The sequence below is a fragment of the Erpetoichthys calabaricus genome, chromosome 5, assembly GCF_900747795.2.
Source record: "Erpetoichthys calabaricus chromosome 5, fErpCal1.3, whole genome shotgun sequence".
Lineage (NCBI taxonomy): Eukaryota > Metazoa > Chordata > Cladistia > Polypteriformes > Polypteridae > Erpetoichthys > Erpetoichthys calabaricus.
In genome coordinates, this window is record NC_041398.2 from 242,336,029 (window position 1) to 242,355,965 (window position 19,937).

A 19,937-nucleotide genomic window follows, 5' to 3' on the forward strand; every position below is an offset into this window, starting at 1 on the left:
GGTTAATAACAAGGGCAAAACAACACAGGATCTTTGTAGACTTCAGGGGATGACTAGAAGACAAGGGTGTGGGCTTACAGTTGTAGTGAGGGGCAGAGCAACCATCAGTAACACAGCTCAAAATCAAATTGGGGAAATGACACAAAGGACGTGTTTTCAAAATGGTTTTGGAATCCCATGTAGTCGGTGAGGGAAGCGTACCCTTGGAGGACCTTTTATTCCTGTCACGTCGTGATTGACATGCTGTGACCTCTGAGGACACGCCCATTCCGGGACAGTCCCATTGACATGCTGTGACCTCTGAGGACACGCCCATTCTGGGACAGTCCCAGCAACAGGAATTAACGGCAGTGGCGTGAGAACAGCCCAAATTACAAATCAGAATTTTACACTTAATAGACGTTGTCACACACGTGCGCATGGGAGGCAGCTTAAGGGCACGAAGGAAGGTAATTCCACGCCTGACCAGGGGGTGGCGCGGTGCACTGATCCTTTCTCTTTTTCCACTGCAGACCCATTGCAGGAAATTCCACCTGGTCCCCATGACGCCACTTCTGGGTCACAGCCCTGATGACGTCACTTCCGGTCCAGAAGACGCCCCTTCCGGTCATGAGCCCAATGACGTCACTTACAGTTTCCGAGCATAACTACCTCACTTCCTCTGTCGCACTTTAAAAGCCCACCATCTCAACCTCACCAGTCACTTCTATTTTAGGACTCAAACCAGTACACATCTGTGCTGAAAAATTTCCATTTTGCAGGTAGGAAAATTTATACGGTTGGGGGGCTGCCCCAAATCTTTTTATGGCTTCTGTCTATTCTTATGACATTGGTGTAGTCGGCAGGATTCGGTGACTGAATCAAGACAAGTGGCTTAGGTTTTGGAATAACAGAGTATGGAACTAAAGTAAGGGTGGTGTTTGAAAAACAAAATGAACTAAAACAAGAGTATGTTTTGAAAACAAATGAACCCAATGACTACCTTAGGGTGGGGTTTCTTCAAAAAAATATACACATTTTTTTGTCTCATGACCCGTCTTAGTGTCTTTGAGACGCAATCGATGATGAGCGTCAGATCAGGGAGGTTCCTCCTTGGAGAATTTGCCACTGACGTTCACATCTCTGGTTTACCTTGGAGAGTCGATTGACGGTGACAGTCATAGTGAAGGGTGGGAGGGGGTGTTGGTGACAGTCATATTGAAGCAATGACAATTAAATAATTTGAGACAGTTTGGAAAACCGTATGTGGTCCTTTGGTGACCATCCTAGTGAAGGGGGGCGTTGGTGACAGTCATAATGAAGCAATGACAATTAAATAATGTGAGACACTTTGGAAAACTGTATGTGGTCCTTTGGTGACAGTCATAGTGAAGGGGTTGTTGGGGGTGTTGGTGACAGTCATAATGAAGCAATGACAATTAAATACAGTGGAACCTCGGGTCACGACCATAATTCGTTCCAAAACTCTGGTCGTAAACCGATTTGGTCGTGAACCGAAGTAATTTCCCCCATAGGATTGTATGTAAATAAAATTAATCCGTTCCAGACCGTACAAACTGTATGTAAATATATATTTTTTTTTAAGTTTTTAATGCACAAATATAGTTAATTAAACCATAGAATGCACTGCGTAATATTCAATGTTTTACATTTAGTTTACTAACACTGAGAAAACCTTGAACAACAGAGAAAACTAACACTGTAATAGTTTGCTCTATAGCGCTACTAACCGCTGGCTAAAAACATTTTTTTTTTTTTTTTTAATGAGTTTTAAGCACAGGGAAAAAAATGAACATTTGAAAAAATCTGTAATTTAATAAACCACCAAGAAAAGTAACATTGCAACAATGCACGCTACGAACCGAGCGCTGTAAACAGAAGTGAAAACAAAATCAAGCCTGGTGCATTCTTTAACTGCCTTACTACCTTATGAGTCCAGCTCTCTCTCTCTCTCTCTTTCTCGTGCATGTGTGTGTGTCTCGCTCTCTGTATCTCTCTCTCGTGTGTGTGTGTGTGTGTGTGTGTGTGTGTGTGTGTGTATACATACATATATATATATATATATATATATATATATATATATATATATATATATATATATATATATACACAGTAATCCCTCCTCCATCGCGGGGGTTGCGTTCCAGAGCCACCCGCGAAATAAGAAAATCCGCGAAGTAGAAACCATATGTTTATATGGTTATTTTTATATTGTCATGCTTGGGTCACAGATTTGCGCAGAAACACAGGAGGTTGTAGAGAGACAGGAACGTTATTCAAACACTGCAAACAAACATTTGTCTCTTTTTCAAAAGTTTAAACTGTGCTCCATGACAAGACAGAGATGACAGTTCCGTCTCACAATTAAAAGAATGCAAACATATCTTCCTCTTCAAAGGAGTGCATGTCAGGAGCAGAGTCTGTCAGAAAGACAGAGGAAAGCAAACAAATCAATAGGGCTGTTTGGCTTAAGTATGCGAAGCACCGCGGCACAAAGCTGTTGAAGGCGGCAGCTCACACCCCCTCCGTCAGGAGCAGACAAAGTGAGACAGAGTTTGTTTTTCAATCAAAAATCAATACGTGCCCTTCGAGCTTTTAAGTATGCGAAGCTCCGTGCAGAATGTCGTTTCAGGAAGCAGCTGCACAAAAGATCACAACGTGAAGATAATCTTTCAGCATTTTTAGACGAGCGTCCGTATCGTCTAGGTGTGCAAACAGCCCCCCTGCTCAATCCCCCTACGTCAGGATCAGAGAAAGTCAGCGCAAGAAAGAGAGACAGAGAAAAGTAAGCCAGGTAGCTTCTCAGCCATCTGCCAATAGCATCCCTTGTATGAAATCAACTGGGCAAACCAACTGAGGAAGCATGTACCAGAAATTAAAAGACCCATTGTCCTCAGAAACCCACGAAGCAGCGAAAAATCCGCGATATATATTTAAATATGCTTACATATAAAATCCGCGATGGAGTGAAGCCGCGAAAGGCGAAGCGCGATATATATCGCGAAGGATTACTGTATATATATATATATATATATATATATATATTATATATATATATATATATATACACTGCATCCGCAAAGTATTCACAGCGCATCACTTTTTCCACATTTTGTTATGTTAGCCTTACTCCAAAATGGATTAAATTCATTTTTTTCCTCAGAATTCGACACACAACACACCCCATAATGACAACGTGAAAAAGTTTACTTGAGGTTTTTGCAAATTTATTAAAAATAAAAAAACTGAGAAATCCCATGTCCATAAGTATTTTACAGCCTTTGCCATGAAGCTCGAAATTGAGCTCAGGTGCCTCCTGTTTCCCCTGATCATCCTTGAGATGTTTCTGCAGCTTCATTGGAGTCCACCTGTGGTAAATTCAGTTGACTGGACATGATTTGGAAAGGCACACACCTGTCTATATAAGGTCCACAGTTGACAGTTCATGTCAGAGCACAAACCAAGCATTAAGTCAGAGGAATTGTCTGCAGACCTCCGAGACAGGATTGTCTCGAGACACAAATCTGGGGAAGGTTGCAGAAAAATTTCTGCTGCTTTGAAGGTCCCAATGAGCACAGTGGCCTCCATCATCCGTAAGTGGAAGAAGTTCGAAACCACCAGGACTCTTCCTAGAGCTGGCCGGCCATCTAAACTGAGCGATCGGGGGAAAAGGGCCTTAGTCAGGGAGGTGACCAAGAACCCGATGGTCACTCTGTCAGAGCTCCAGAGGTCCTCTGTGGAGAGAGGAGAACCTTCCAGAAGGACAACCATCTCTGCAGCAATCCACCAATCAGGCCTGTACAGTAGAGTGGCCAGACGGAAGCCACTCCTTAGTAAAAGGCACATGGCAGCCCGCCTGGAGTTTGTCAAAAGGCACCTGAAGGACTCTCGGACCATGAGAAAGAAAATTCTCTGGTCTTATGAGACAAAGATTGAACTCTTTGGTGTGAATGCCAGGCGTCACGTTTGGAGGAAACCAGGCACCGCTCATCACCAGGCCAATACCATCCCTACAGTGAAGCATAGTGGTGGCAGCATCATGCTGTGGGGATGATTTTCGGCGGCAGGAACTGGGAGACTAGGCTGTGAATACTTATGTACATGTGATTTCTCAGTTTTTTTATTTTAATAAATTTGCAAAAATCTCAAACTTTTTTCACGTTGTCATTATGGGGTGTTGTGTGTCGAGTTCTGAGGAAAAAAATGAATTTAATCCATTTTGGAATAAGGCTGTAACGTAACAAAATGTGGAAAAAGTGATGCGCTGTGAATACTTTCCGGATGCCCTGTGTAATATTATATATATATATATATATATATATATATATATATATATATATATATATATGTGTGTGTGTGTGTTGCTCTCTCTCTCTCGCTCGCTGCACAGGAAATGCACAGGGAGAGACTGAACATGTACAAACCGAAAGGAAAACTGGCTTGTTCGTATACCGAGTGTGTGGTCGTGAACAGATGCAAAAGTCTGGTGAACTTTTTGGTCGTAAACCGATTTGTACGTGTTCAGAGACGTTCATGAACCGAGTTTCCACTGTAATTTGAGACAGTTTGGAAAATCGTATGTTTTCCTTTGGTGACAGTCATGGGGGGGTTGGGGGGGGGGGTGTTAGTGACAGTCATAATGAAGCAATGACAATTAAATAACACGAGACACTTTGGAAAACTATATGCAATCCTTTCCTATTAAATACAATGGGGACTCAAAAGACAGGATCCGAAACCCAAAATGGACCCATAGTTTTAAGAAAACACGTGCCACCTTAAGGATTCAGTCCTCTGAATTTATTTCTTTCTTCATTAAATGACAACCAAACAGAAATGAGACGTGAAACGAGCCAACAGATGAGCAGCTAAACTGGGATTTCAAACTCCAACCAATCCCTTAATGAGAAGCCGATTCTTGCTGTTAATTAGCCCCGTTATTTAATTCCATGGCTGTTGCCGCTCTCATTCTGCCACAGCAGACATTTCCAAAAAAAAAAATTCTGTATTTACTAAGAACGCCGTTAAAATGTTTGGGTGAGCTGAGAGATCAATGTTACCGAGACCATCATCTTTCTTTATTGTTAGATATTGTGTGATAATCATAAGCAGTATTTTAAAGTCAATTCTAAGTGGCACCGGTAACCAGTGTAGTGACATCAGAACTGGTGTGATGAGCTCAGCTTTTCTTTTCTGAGTTAAGATTCTAGCAGCTCCATTCTGCACTCGTTGCAATCGATTGATGTCTTTTTTGGGTGGTCCTGAGAGGAGTGCGTTACAGTAATCTCGTCGACTGAAAGCAAAAGCTAATTTTTCAGCATCTTGCAATGATATAAGAGGTCTAACTTTTGCTGTGTTTCTTAAGTGGAAAAAATTCTGTCCTAGTGATCTGGTTAATATGTGATTTAAAAGTCAGGTCCGAGTCAACAGTTACCCCTGAATTCTTTACCTCCGTCTTGACTTTTAATCCTAATGCATCAAGTTTATTTCTAATATCCTCATTATATCCATTATCACTAAAATTTCTTTTTTCTCTCTATTTAATTGAGAAAATGACTACTCATCCATTCGGTAACACAAGTGAGACATTGTATCAGTGAATCAACAGAGTCGGGGTCATCAGGTGCTATTGATAAATACAGCTGTGTGTCATCAGCAGAGCTGTGGTGGCTCACGTTATGCCTTGAGATAATCTGACCTAACGGAAGCATGTAAATCGAAAAGAGTAGCAGACCCCGGAGATATCCTTGTGGACCACCATATAGAATATCAGGTGCTTTTGAAGTATAACTACTACAACTAACAAATAATTTTCTACCTGTCAGGTAGGATTCAAACCAATTTAAGACCCTGCCAGAGAGGCCCACTCATTGACTAAGGCGATTTCTAAGAATATTATGATCAATGGTATCAAATGCGGCACTCGGATCTAAGAGGATGAGAACAGATACATGGCCTCTGTCTGCAATGACCCGCAAGTCACTGACTACTTTAACGAGTGCAGTTTCTGTGCTGTGATATGTTCTGAAACCCGACTGAAACGTATCGAGAATAGCATGTTTATTGAGGTGGTCATTGAGCTCCGTGAGCTTGTCTAGGATTTTACTTAAGAAAGGCAGGTTAGAAATGGGTCTAAAAATTTCCAAAGCAGAGGAGTCGAGATTATTTTTCTTGAGCAGGGGTTTAACTACAGCAGTCTTAAGACAGTCTGGGAAGACCCCCGTATCTAATGACGAGTTTACTATGTCAAGAATATTCTCAATTAGCACGTCGGATACTTCTTAGAAAAAACTTGTTGGCATTGGGTCAAGGGCACAGGTGGAGGGTCTCAGCTTGAGAAATTATTTTATATAAATCGGGTAAATCTGTCCTGGTGAAAGAATTTAATTTGTTTGTAATGGAGTACTGGGGCTTAAGAGGATCAATATTGGGGAGATGTACTATATTATTTCTAATATCATTAATTTTTTTAATTAAAAAATACAGCAATAGCCTCACAAGTTTCATTGGACGTATTTTGGAGGCATTCCATTGAGTGACCTGGCCTTATTAGACGATCAATCATAGAGAACAAGACTCTGGGATTACTAGCATTGTTATGAAGAAGTCCATCTTCATTTTGAGTCCTCTTCAGGTGTTCTGATCTGGATGGAGGTGGCTGTTCCACCTCTAGGTGGCGCTAGTGCGATAGGGAGAAGCTGGCTGGGTGCAGAAGGTGTGACAGTGGTGTGGAGACCCCACAGGGGCCAGCTCTCCTCGTCTGGGTACCTGGAGCTTACTTACTTATACCCTCCACCCCTTCTGGGGTATGGGCTGCCAAAGGTAGATCTCCAGAGGTTTCTGTCCTGAGCCATTCTTTCTAGTTTACTCCAGGTGTAGCCCATCCTTGTGATGTCTGCCTCGAGGTTGCGTCGCCAGGTGTTTCTTGGATGGCCTCTCTTCTGCTTTCCTTGGGGGTTCCATCTGAGAGCCTGTCTGGTGATGCTGGTTTGCGGTTTGCGTAGGGTGTGCCCTATCCATCCCCATCTTCTCTTCCAGATTTCTATTTCTACTGAATGTTGGCAGGTCCTTTCCCATAGATTAGTGTTACTGATGGTGTCTGGCCAGCGAATGTGGAGGATCTTTCTGAGACAGGTGTTGATGAAAGTCTGGATTCTTCGGCTGGTGTTTTTGGTTGTCCTCCAGGTTTCGGCCCTGTACAACAGTACTGACTTCACATTTGTGTTGAACAGACGGATCTTGGTGGTCAAGGTCAATTCTCTGGAAGCCCAGATGTTCTTGAGCTGGATAAAGGCGGCTCTTGCTTTGCCGATCCTTGCCTTGACGTCTGTATCTGTTCCACCCTGCTGTTCGATGATGCTGCCTAGGTAGGTGAAGGACTGTATCTCCTCCAGGGAACTTCCATTTAAGGTGACTGGGATGTTGCTGCTGGAGTTGATCTTAATAATCTTTTGTCTTCTCCGTGTGTATGTTGAGTCCAACCTGTGATGATGGAGCTGGATGGTCCCAATTCCTGGATGATCCGACTCGGCCCCATGACAGACCCCCTTTTATTTTTCTCGTGGAGCCGCCCTGACCCACTTGTCCTTGACTGCTTTATCTTTCCGCTCCACATTTTGCTCCCTTCCCTGACTGTGAATCACATTTCTCTGACTACTTAGCACATTTGCAGTCTTCACAATGCATTTTCACTGAGTTATTCAGTGCGTTTGCCAGCTTGTATCTCACATTCATTCCTGTTTTGACTATCACCTTGAAAGTCATCTACGGCTTCAAGTTGGCGTGTATTCACTTTCATCCATCCACTCACTAAATCCTCTTGATCCAGTTTTAGGGGCGCTAGGACTGGGGAGCATTATTATTATTATTATGTATTATTTGACTGATGCCTTTATCCAAGGCGATTTACAACATTTGAGACAGAATTGGTTATATTTGTGTTTTCCAGTTGGCACACAGGCAGGTGAATTGACGTCCATCCATCCGTTCATTCATTTTTGAACAGGCTTCACCCTGAGCCAGCGTCACAATCCTTAACCAGTAGGCCACACTATCTGCCTCATGATAAACAAGAGCTGTGACCGGGGTGCCAGTCTGCCACACTCACTCACTCACTCTGGGCCAAATTAGAGGTGCCAACGTCCACAACTTGATTCATTTGTGTTACATTCTGCTGGTTCCTGCGATGGCCTGGCTCCCAGGTGTAGTTCCTGCATTGTGCCCACTGGGAGAGGCTCCAGCTGCCCAAGATGACCCTGCCCTGCATAACAAAGTTGAGATGGATGGATGTTTCACTCCTTGCCACTGACCCACCCTGTGACCCTATGAGAGGCTGTTGACTGTCTAGTGATCACAATGAGGAAACCAGACTGCATGGAGGAAATGGTCAAAAGAAACAGGGGTGCTAGGGTCACCACGGTCATGTGGGCACAACGGAAAGGCGCTATATATTACTGTTACAGTCTGCAGCACTGATTCATTACGTGACCCCAAGTATTACAACCGGTGACCCAGCAGTGCTTAAAATGAAAAAATACGAGATACCTGCAAATCACACATGGCAAGAGTTCACAATGGAAAGCCGATCTGCAAAGCCATATTAGCCCTGCTCCATTATGGGAGATGAGGCAATTAAACCGGCAGTGCTTACAATGAAATATGAAATATGGAGATACTTTATCACACTTGTAAATCACATTGAGGCGGTGTTCTCTGTAGAAAGGCGCTATATACTGCCGTACTGCTCCTCGTCCAGTCTGGTGAATGAGGCAAGCGATACTTAAGAAGGAAACATTTTATCATTTCTGTAAAATACATGTGGACAGTGTTCACTGTGGAAAGGCGCTATATAATGACACCTTATTTCTGGTGCAGTCCAGGGAATGAGGCGGTTAACCCATTTAATCCATCCATCCATTATCCAACCTGCTATATCCTAACTACAGGGTCACTGGGGGGTCTGCTGGAGCCAATCCCAGCCAACACAGGGCGCAAGGCAGGAAACAAACCCCGGGCAGGGTGCCAGCCCACCACAGGGCCCACACACACACCCACCAGACACCAAGCACACACTAGGGACAATTTAGGATCACCAATGCACCCAACCTGCATGTCTTTGGACTGTGGGAGGAAACCCACGCAGACACGGGGAGAACATGCAAACTCCACGTAGGGAGGACCCGGGAAGCGAACCACAGGTCTCCTATACTGCGAAACAGCAGCGCTACCCACTGCGCCACCCCTCATTTAATATATATGTTTATTAACAGATAGAGAGAAAGAAAGGCACTATATAATTAATAGATAGATAGATATGAAAGGCACAATATAAATTATGGATAGATGGAAAACTAGATAGGCACTATATAATTTATTATAAGTATATAGATAGGCAATATATGAGAGAGATAGGTAGGCACAATATAATTTATGGATAAATAGAAATATAGAAAGGCACTATGTAATTTATGAATAGATTGAAAGGAACAAAAATAATTTATAGATAGATTTTTAGGTAGATAGATGGGGTGAAAGGTGCTATATAATAGACAGATAGGCACACTATATAGATAGATAAGCACAATATAATTTATGGATAGATAGATTAATAGAAAGGCACTATATAATTTATGACTAGATTGAAAGGCACAAAAATAATTTATAGTTAGATAGAAAGGCACTATATAAGAGAGAGATAGGAAAAGCACTATATAATATTTAAAACTTGATTTGTCCCCAGTGAGAAATTTGGCTTTTTACAGGAGCTCTTTAAATAAATAAATACATAAATAGGTAGCTATGTGCATACATGAATAAATAAATAAATAAACACACACTGGAATGACTATAAAGCAAGGGGATTCAAATGGAAAAAAAAAAAGAAAAAAGTCCCAGTGAGACGCTATACAGATGTACCTATTGTTGATATGTCTGAGACCCCATTGTGTTTCCTGACTCACTTCTGCTGAACGCTTCATTGGCTGAAAGTCCTGTGTTGGTGTGTCACAGAGAGGGTGTGTAGCGTTGGTCATAATGACACTCTCTATGACCTCCGCGGGTCCAGAGTGTTTCCCATCACTGATCCTACCCTTTTAATTAGCCCGTTGATTCAGTGGGCCCCTCTTGAAGTGAAGTTATCAGCCCAGCACATGTTCAGGGCAGATTGTTTTATTCGAGGCTCCCACCCTTCTGTAGGCCTATAAAAGACAGAAAAGGACTAGCGTGACAGCAGCATTGTTTGACCAGGTTGACCCACCTGAAACTGCGCGTGTGAGTTTTTGCAGGTTACATAAAGTCCACGGTTGCAGATTTAATCTGAAATTCTGTGCGCAAGGTCATGAATACCAGTAGTTGTTTTTACTTTACTGTAAACGCTTCAGGTTTCCAGTCGGAGTGCTTTCTTAAAGATGGTGAGAGATGGTGTGGTCTGATAGACATTACCTCAGGCTGGAAATGTGGGCTTTCCAGTTAGAGGGGCTTTCGTAACTGTGAATTAGGGCAGCCTGTAGCTGGAGTGAAGTCCCGTTTACACTGTATGTTCAAATCTCAAGTTATTTGTCCAAGGGGAAATGCAAGGGGGTATAAGTAAAAGTGTGTGGCCTTTAACAAAGTCTGAGGCAATTGTTCAATAATGTAACAGTGCCCCCTACAGGCCTCAACTTGTTATAAAAGTAGCCGGAAAATGATCATGTTACTAGTGAAATACACAGAACCTGTGCTTTTGAAATTAAAGGTTATAGCACATCAAAGACAAATAAATAGACAGAAAAGGATAAATAGAAAAGGCACCTTTTAATAAATAGATAGAAAAGGATAAATAGAAAAGGCACTATATAATAAATAGAAAAGGATAAATAGAAAAGGCACTATATAAGAAATAGAAAAAGTAGAAAAGGCACTATATAATAAATAGAATAAGCACTATATAATTAATAGACAGAAAAGGATAAATAGAAAAGGCACTATATAATAAATAGAAAAGGATAAATAGAAAAGGCACTATATAATAAATAGAAAAAGATAAGTAGAAAAGGCACTATATAATAAATATAGAAAAGGATAAATAGAAAAGGCACTATATAATAAACAGAAAAGGATAAATAAAAAAGGCACTATATAATAAATATAGAAAAAGATAAATAAAAAGGCACTATATAATAAATATAGAAAAAGATAAATAGAAAAGGCACTATATAATAAATATAGAAAAAGATAAATTGAAAAGGCACTATATAATAAACAGAAAAGGATAAATAAAAAGGCACTATATAATATATAAAAAGATAAGTAGAAAAGGCACTATATAATAAATATAGAAAAAGATATAGAAAAGGCACTATATAATAAATATAGAAAAAGATAAATAGAAAAGGCACTATATAATAAACATAGAAAAAGATAAATAGAAAAGGCACTATATAATAAATATAGAAAAAGATAAATAGAAAAGGCACTATATAATAAACAGAAAAGGATAAATAAAAAGGCACTATATAATAAACATAGAAAAAGATAAATAGAAAAGGCACTATATAATAAATAGAAAAGGCACTATATAATAAATATAGAAAAAGATAAGTAGAAAAGGCACTATATAATAAACAAAAGGATAAAATAGAAAAGGCACTATATAATAAACAAAAGGATAAACAGAAAAGGCACTATAAAATAAATAGGCACTATATAATAATAATAAATAGATAGAAATGGCACTATGTAATAATTCAGAAGGAGAGAAAATGCACTATATTTTCTAGATACAGATGTGATATAGATAGACAGAAAAGGCAGTATATAAAAGCTGGATCAATGGAAACGGCACTATATCGGTCCTGATTGGTGGAGTTTTTTAGTGCTGGAGGCTCTTCTAGAAGGTTCTTCTATTTCCACAGAAGTTCTCTGGAGCTCAGCCAGAGTGAGCGTTTGGTTCTTTGTCACCTCTGTCACTTCTCCCCTGATTGCTCAGTCCAGCCGGGTAGCCCGCTTTAGGATGATTTGTGGTTGTTCCAAACATCTTCCATGTAAGAATTATGGAGGCCACTGTGCTTTGGAGATCCTGTTCTTGTAGCCGTCCCCACATCGGGCCCTCAACACATTCCTGTCTCCTGAGCTCTGCAGTCAATTCCTTCAGCCTCATGGTCCGGTTTTTGCTCAGCTGTGAGACCCTCTATAGGAAGGTGTGGTGTGTTCCTTTAATAATCCATCCAGTCAATGCAGTCGACCACAGATGGACTCCAAACAAGGTGTAGAAACATCTCAGCGAGGATCAGTAGAATGGGGTGTCGGATTTCAAGTTTTATAGCAATGGGTCTGAATACTTGTGTCAATGACATTTCAGGTTTTTATTCTAAATAAATCTGCAAAAATGTTGTTTAATGAGGGGAACAAAAAAGTGAATTTAAAATGATTTTAACACAAGGATGCAAAAAAGTGAAGGGGTCTGAATACTTTCTGAAGGCTCTGTGTTAATGGAGGGAGGTATCCTTAACAGCTGTCCCCAAGTGTCCCCGACTGGACCCACAGGTTTGGGGTCCACTGTTCCCTGGCAGGCAGTGATTTTTTTAAGACTCTAAAGCCACCCATTAGTATCCCGGCCCCCTGTCCCCTGTGGCAGTTCTCAATCTAAGAACTTCAAGTACACTGCTTAAAAAATGAAGGGAACACTTAAATCACACATTGGAACTCAATGAATGAAATTTTCAAGTGGAAAATCTTTACCGAGTACAAAATGACGTAATAATGGAAACCAAAATCACCGACTCACTGACTGAGAGCTGATTGAACATCTCACTGAAAATCCGAGTCAAAGATGGAAATCGCAGGCTGACCTAACTTGCGTGTATACATTGATAGATAGAAAATGGATGGATGGATGGATCAATAAAGTATCTATCAATGTATACAATGTAATATTGTACAATATTACAATACAATAATTTATTTGTGGTAATAAAGTGCACAGTAAGTAAGAGAGCAAAAGGTCAAAGATTATTTAACAGAGTTTAGTATTCTGATAACCTGGTCATTCTGCAGTGCATACTGCGATAACGTTTTCCAGAGGGCAGAAGTTCAAACTGCCCATCACAATCTCAAAATCTAATTTTTGGACGATTACAATACTTTCCCTACGAGAAAGTAAATTGGACTCAGGGAGGTCTAAAACATCGAGATTCATCAAAATCAAATTTTTGGACGATTACAATACCTTCCCTATACTGTATTTTGTATAGAAGAAAGTAAAAAATATTTAATATTTTTAAAATTTAATATGGTTTTTTTTTAGTATGCTGCTGCTGGAGTATGTAAATTTCCCCTTGAGATTAATAAAGTATCTATCTATCTATCTATCTATCTATCTATCTATCTTATCATTGTATAGTGCCGTTCATATCTATCTATCTGTCTATCTATCATTGTATAATGCCTTTCATATCTATCTGTCTGTTATATAGTGCCTTTCATATTTATCTATCTATCTATCTGTCTGCTATATAGTGTCTTTCATATCTATCTATCTATCATTGTATAGTGCCTTTCATATGTATCTATCTGTCTATCTATCATTGTATAGTGCCTTTCATATGTATCTATCTGTCTATCTATCATTGTATAGTGCCTTTCATATCTATCTATCTATCTATCTATCTATCTGTCTGCTATATAGTGTCTTTCATATCTATCTATCTATCTATCAATCATTGTATAGTGCCTTTCATATCTATCTATCTATCTATCTATCTGTCTGCTATATAGTGTCTTTCATATCTATCTATCTATCTATCTATCTATCATTGTATAGTGCCTTTCATATCTATCTATCTATCTATCTGTCTGCTATATAGTGTCTTTCATATCTATCTATCTATCATTGTATAGTGCCTTTCATATCTATCTATCTATCTATCTATCTATCTATCTATCTATCTATCTATCTATCTATCTATCTATCTATCTATCTATCTTATCATTGTATAGTGCCGTTCATATCTATCTATCTGTCTATCTATCATTGTATAATGCCTTTCATATCTATCTGTCTGTTATATAGTGCCTTTCATATTTATCTATCTATCTGTCTGCTATATAGTGTCTTTCATATCTATCTATCTATCATTGTATAGTGCCTTTCATATGTATCTATCTGTCTATCTATCATTGTATAGTGCCTTTCATATGTATCTATCTGTCTATCTATCATTGTATAGTGCCTTTCATATCTATCTATCTATCTATCTATCTATCTGTCTGCTATATAGTGTCTTTCATATCTATCTATCTATCTATCAATCATTGTATAGTGCCTTTCATATCTATCTATCTATCTATCTGTCTGCTATATAGTGTCTTTCATATCTATCTATCTATCTATCTATCTATCTATCATTGTATAGTGCCTTTCATATCTATCTATCTATCTATCTGTCTGCTATATAGTGTCTTTCATATCTATCTATCTATCATTGTATAGTGCCTTTCATATGTATCTATCTGTCTATCTATCATTGTATAGTGCCTTTCATATCTATCTATCTATCTATCTATCTATCTATCTATCTATCTATCTATCTGTCTGCTATATAGTGTCTTTCATATCTATCTATCTATCATTGTATAGTGCCTTTCATATGTATCTATCTATCTATCTATCTATCTGTCTGCTATATAGTGTCTTTCATATCTATCTATCTATCTATCTATCTATCTATCTATCTATCTATCTATCTATCTATCTATCATTGTATAGTGCCTTTCATATGTATCTATCTGTCTATCTATCATTGTATAGTGCCTTTCATATCTATCTATCTATCTATCTATCTATCTATCTATCTATCTATCTATCTATCTATCTATCTGTCTGCTATATAGTGTCTTTCATATCTATCTATCTATATCTATCTATCAATCATTGTATAGTGCCTTTCATATCTATCTATCTATCTATCTATCTGTCTGCTATATAGTGTCTTTCATATCTATCTATCTATCTATCTATATCTATCTATCAATCATTGTATAGTGCCTTTCATATCTATCTATCTATCAATCATTGTATAGTGCCTTTCATATCTATCTATCTATCTATCTATCTATCTATCTATCTATCTATCTATCTATCTATCTGCTATATAGTGCCTTTCATATCTATCTATCTATCTATCTATCATTGTATAGTGCCTTTCATATCTATCTATCTATCTATCAATCATTGTATAGTGCCTTTCATATCTATCTATCTATCTATCTATCTATCTATCAATCATTGTATAGTGCCTTTCATATCTATCTATCTATCTATCTATCTATCTATCTATCTATCTATCTATCTGTCTGCTATATAGTGCCTTTCATATCTATATCTGTCTGCTATATAGTGTCTTTCATATCTATCTATCTATCTATCTGTCTGCTATATAGTGCCTTTCATATCTATCTATCTATCTATCTATCATTGTATAGTGCCTTTCATATCTATCTATCTGTCTGCTATATAGTGCCTTTCATATCTATATCTGTCTGCTATATAGTGTCTTTCATATCTATCTATCTATCTATCTATCTATCTATCTATCTATCTATCTATCTATCTATCTATCTATCTATCATTGTATAGTGCCTTTCATATCTATCTATCTATCTGTCTATCTAAATTATCCCGGTTTCACGGTATTCAATTATATTTTTTTCCCATGAATATGAGTGGATGTTAACCACATTTTCCACTGCAATGACTACAGCAGACTGGCTAAGAATAACCTGTCCCACTGTCATGAGAGTTGTACATTTTACAATAAAACATTTTAATGTGCACACAAGTATTAATACAAGCTTTATAACACACTGGTGAGGCCTCATCTGGAGTATGGTGGGCAGTTTTGGTCTCCAGGCTACAAAAAGGACATAACAGCACAAGAGAAAGTCCAGAGGAGAGAAACTCTGCTGATTCAGGCTAAGAATAACCTGTCCCACTGTCATGAGAGTTGTACATTGTACAATAAAACATTTTAATGTGCACACAAGTATTAATACATAAAGTGATAGTTTTCAAAGGGGTGGCACTAATGAAGAGGAGGAATCACATTGCATGACAGTTGCAGTCAAAATATAAGAACCTTTTTATTGACCAAATTTTGCAAACAGCTTAAACTAAAATATTGACAACATATTTTCATCCATCGCATTTTGACTTCGACTTCACCCTGCACACTACAGATTTTAGTTACAACACAGAGGGCTGCCATCAGCAGAAATTCTCTGATGACTCTGCAATAGTTGGTAGCATCAGACATGGAGACGAGGCATTATACATCAAGGTGGTGGACAGGTTTTTTGACTAATGTGAGCTGAATCAACTGCAGATCAACACCAGTAAAACTAAAGAACTGGTAGTTGATTTAAGAAGATTTCGATCTCCAGCCAGTCCCCTGTCCATTAACGGTATGGAGATAGCTGAGGAGTACAAGTATCTAGGGGTGCATATAAGCAATAAGCTAGACTGGTCCAATAAGCTAGACTGGTCCAGGAACTCGCTGACCATATACAAGAAGGGTCAAAGTAGGCTGTATTTCCTATGCAAGAGATTAAGAGCAGGCACTGATACAGCGCATTGGCGCACCCACCACACGACAAACCAACTCCAGCCTTGCAATGGGTGATACCTCAGTACCACACTAGTTCAGATGGAGTGGAACCAATGTGAGGTTTTTTTTTTTTTTTATGGTGGCTGGAGTGCCAATTCTGCCACCAACCCCCAAGTTTTACCCTGCAGGTTGGAGGGCCTAACATGCCTTAGATTAACGTCATACCCAGGACAGAGCAGTCGCAGGTTAAGGGCCTTGCTCAAGGGCCCAACAGAGCAGAGTCCCTTTTGGCATTCACGGGATTCGAACCGGCAACCTTCCGATTGCCAGTGCAGATCCATAACCTCCGAGCCACCAAGCTCAGATCTTTTATTGTCAGCAGCACTATGCTGCGGATGTTCTATAACAATGTGGTCCCCAGTGCCATATTCTTTGCTGTGGCATGCTGGGGGAGCAGCATGAAAGTGGCAGACATCAAGAGACTAAATAAACTAATTCAGAAGGCTGCCTCTGTGGTAGGAGAGAAACTGGACAACATGGAAACTGTGGCAGATCAGAGAATGCTGTCTAGGCTTCAGTCTATTATTGAAAATGCTAGTCACCCACTTCATAGTGTTGTGGTTGGACAGAAGAGCGTTTTCAGCAGTAGACTGACTGGCGTCAAGTGCTCCACTGAACGTCACAGGAGATCCTTCCTCCCCACAGCCATCAGACTCTAGAACTCCTTTTCCGGTCACTCACCCACACTTTAAGCTGTTAACCTTTTTTTTTTTAATTGGATATCCAGGTACATTTTTCAAGTACATGAAATGTGCAACATACTGTCTGTTCTTGTGCAAAATTTAATGTCAGTAAATGTAAAGTATTACACATAGGAAGTAAAAATGTTAGGTTTGAATACACAATGGGCGGTCTGAAAATCGAGAGTCCGCCTTAGGAGAGAGTTAGGAGTCGTAGTGGACTCTAAGCAGTTGACTGGCAGACAAGCCATTAAGAACACTAACAGAATGTCAGGTTATATAGCGCCTTGATGTGTGCAGTACAAGACACAGGAGGTTCTGCTCAAGCTTTATAACACACTGGTGAGGCCTCATCTGGAGTATGGTGGGCAGTTTTGGTCTCCAGGCTACAAAAAGGACATAACAGCACTAGAGAAAGTCCAGAGAAGAGCAACTCTGCTGATTCAGGGCTACAGAGGATGAGTTATGAGGAAAAATTAAAAGAGCTGAGCCTTTATATTTATTTACATTACATTTTCTTGTGCTTAAGCTGTAAAGTATTACACATAGGAAGTAAAAAGGTGAGGTTTGATTACACAATGGGAGGTCTGAAAATTGAAAGTCCACCTTATGAGAAGGAGTTAGGAGTCATAGTGGACTCTTAAGTTATTGACTGGCAGACAAGCTTTTAAGAAGGCTAACAGAATGTTGGGTTATATAGTGCCTTGATGTGTGGAGTACATATCATAGGAGGTTCTGCTCAAGCTTTGTAACACACTGGTGAGGCCTCATCTGGAGTATGGTGGAAAGTTTTATTAGGTTCTTATTAGAACACTCTAGACGAGAACAGGCCATTCAGCCCAACAGAGCTCACCAGTCCTTTACACTTATTTTGGTCTCCATAAAGACATAACAGCACTAGAGAAGGTCCAGAGAAGAATGACTCTACTGATTCAGGGCAACAGGGGATGAGTTATGAGGAAAGAATAAAAGAGCTGAGCCTTTACAGTTTAAGGAAAAGAAGATTAAGAGGAGACCTGAGTGAAGTGTTTCAAATTATGGAGGGAAGTAGTCCAGTGGATCGAGACTGTGACTTTAAAATGAGTTCATCAAGAACACGTAGACACAGTTAGAAACTTGTTAAGGGTAAATTTCGCACAAACATTTACTAAGTTTTTCTTTACACAAAGAACGATAGACACTTGGAATAAGCGACCAAGTAGTGTGGTAGACAGTAGGACGTTGGGGACTTTCTAAACTCGACTTGATGTTTTTTTGGAAGAAATAAGTGGACAGGACTGGCGAGCCTTGTTGGGCTGAATGGCCTGTTCTCGTCTAGAGTGTTCTAATGTTCTAATGTTTAGACACAAAATGAGCCAAATAAATTGTCTGTTCTTCACATGAGAATAACCTTATTTATATTCAAAATGTGCAATATTAACTTAAGGTGCATCACTCTGTACTTTAGTTTGATACTTACATACTTTATTATCTTTACATGATTAGTGGTATACTTACTCTTAGTGTAACATGTCTCTTATCTGTTGTTATGTTATAACTTAAGTAATTTCCTTCAGGATTAATAAACTTTTCTGATTCTGATTAAAATATCCAGAGGTGCTTGTCAAAAGTTGTATTGCACTGAACACGTCTTAGAAAAGGAGTAAATAGTAAATATTTTTTGTAAACCAACTACACTTTCTGTTAATGTTAACCATCTCTGTCCACCGACACGTTAGCTATATGGATTGTAATGGCGTTGGTTATCTCGATCCACCACTTCTTTTTTTTGTTGTAGGCAGTACCTCCAGCAAACGCGTCTACAAGTGACGTCTGACTCGAGTGTCCTCCAGCTTTTACCTGAGGACATGGATGGTGCCAATCTTAGTTCCATACATTCATGGTACTCCAAAGCATGTTTGCATCTAAGGTGGTGCAGCAAATTGCTTGTATTGACAACTTTAGCTCAACACCATTTGCAGTAAATACAAGGGCAATCCAAAAAGTAAGGTCTCCAAAGCGGTGGGGATGTAGAGAAACTGTTCGTACGGCTGTTGGCCACAATGTTGTGATTGGTGCTTCCTCCACTCCCAAACAAGCAAGCGTGGGATTCTCAATCTTGGCTTGGCAGCCCTTGAAAATGGAGCTCCTGTTGAACGCTACTGCCAAGTGTGAAGTTCGCGCAGTTATTCGACTTTTGAACACAAAAGGCGTTAAACCGTTTGAAATTCATCGCCTGTTGACGGAAGTGTATGGACAGTTGTGCATGGATGTCAAAAACGTTCACAAGTGGTGTAGAGAGTTTACAGCCAGTCGTACTGAAATTCACGATGAACAAAGGAGCGGGAGACCGTCAATTTCTGACGAGACCGTCGCAAAGGTTGAGGAAAACATACGTAAAGATCGGCGGATCACTCTGGATGCTCTCTGCATTTTGGTTCTTGAGGTTTCCCGAAGCACCACCCACAGGATTTTAACGGAAAAGCTGCAATATCGAAAGGTGGGCGCAAGATGGGTACCACATATGCTGACACAAGACCCACCCACCCTATAGTCCAGACTTGGCACCCAGTGACCACCACCTGTTCCCTAAGTTGAAAGAACATTTGTCCGGAAGTTAATTCTGCTCCGACAAAGA

The 19,937-nt window shown here is 39.6% G+C and overlaps 1 protein-coding gene and 1 long non-coding RNA gene across 7 annotated transcripts in view; both read left to right on the forward strand.

Moving 5' to 3' along the window:
* Window positions 1-19,937, forward strand: part of nr3c2 (nuclear receptor subfamily 3, group C, member 2) — a 281,622-nt gene that overhangs the window by 75,062 nt on the left and 186,623 nt on the right. The window lies entirely within an intron of this gene.
* LOC127527929 (uncharacterized) lies at window positions 8,722-11,613 on the forward strand. Its single transcript, XR_007935109.1, has 3 exons — window positions 8,722-10,885; window positions 10,945-11,023; window positions 11,512-11,613. It is a non-coding gene; the product is annotated as an uncharacterized LOC127527929 (long non-coding RNA).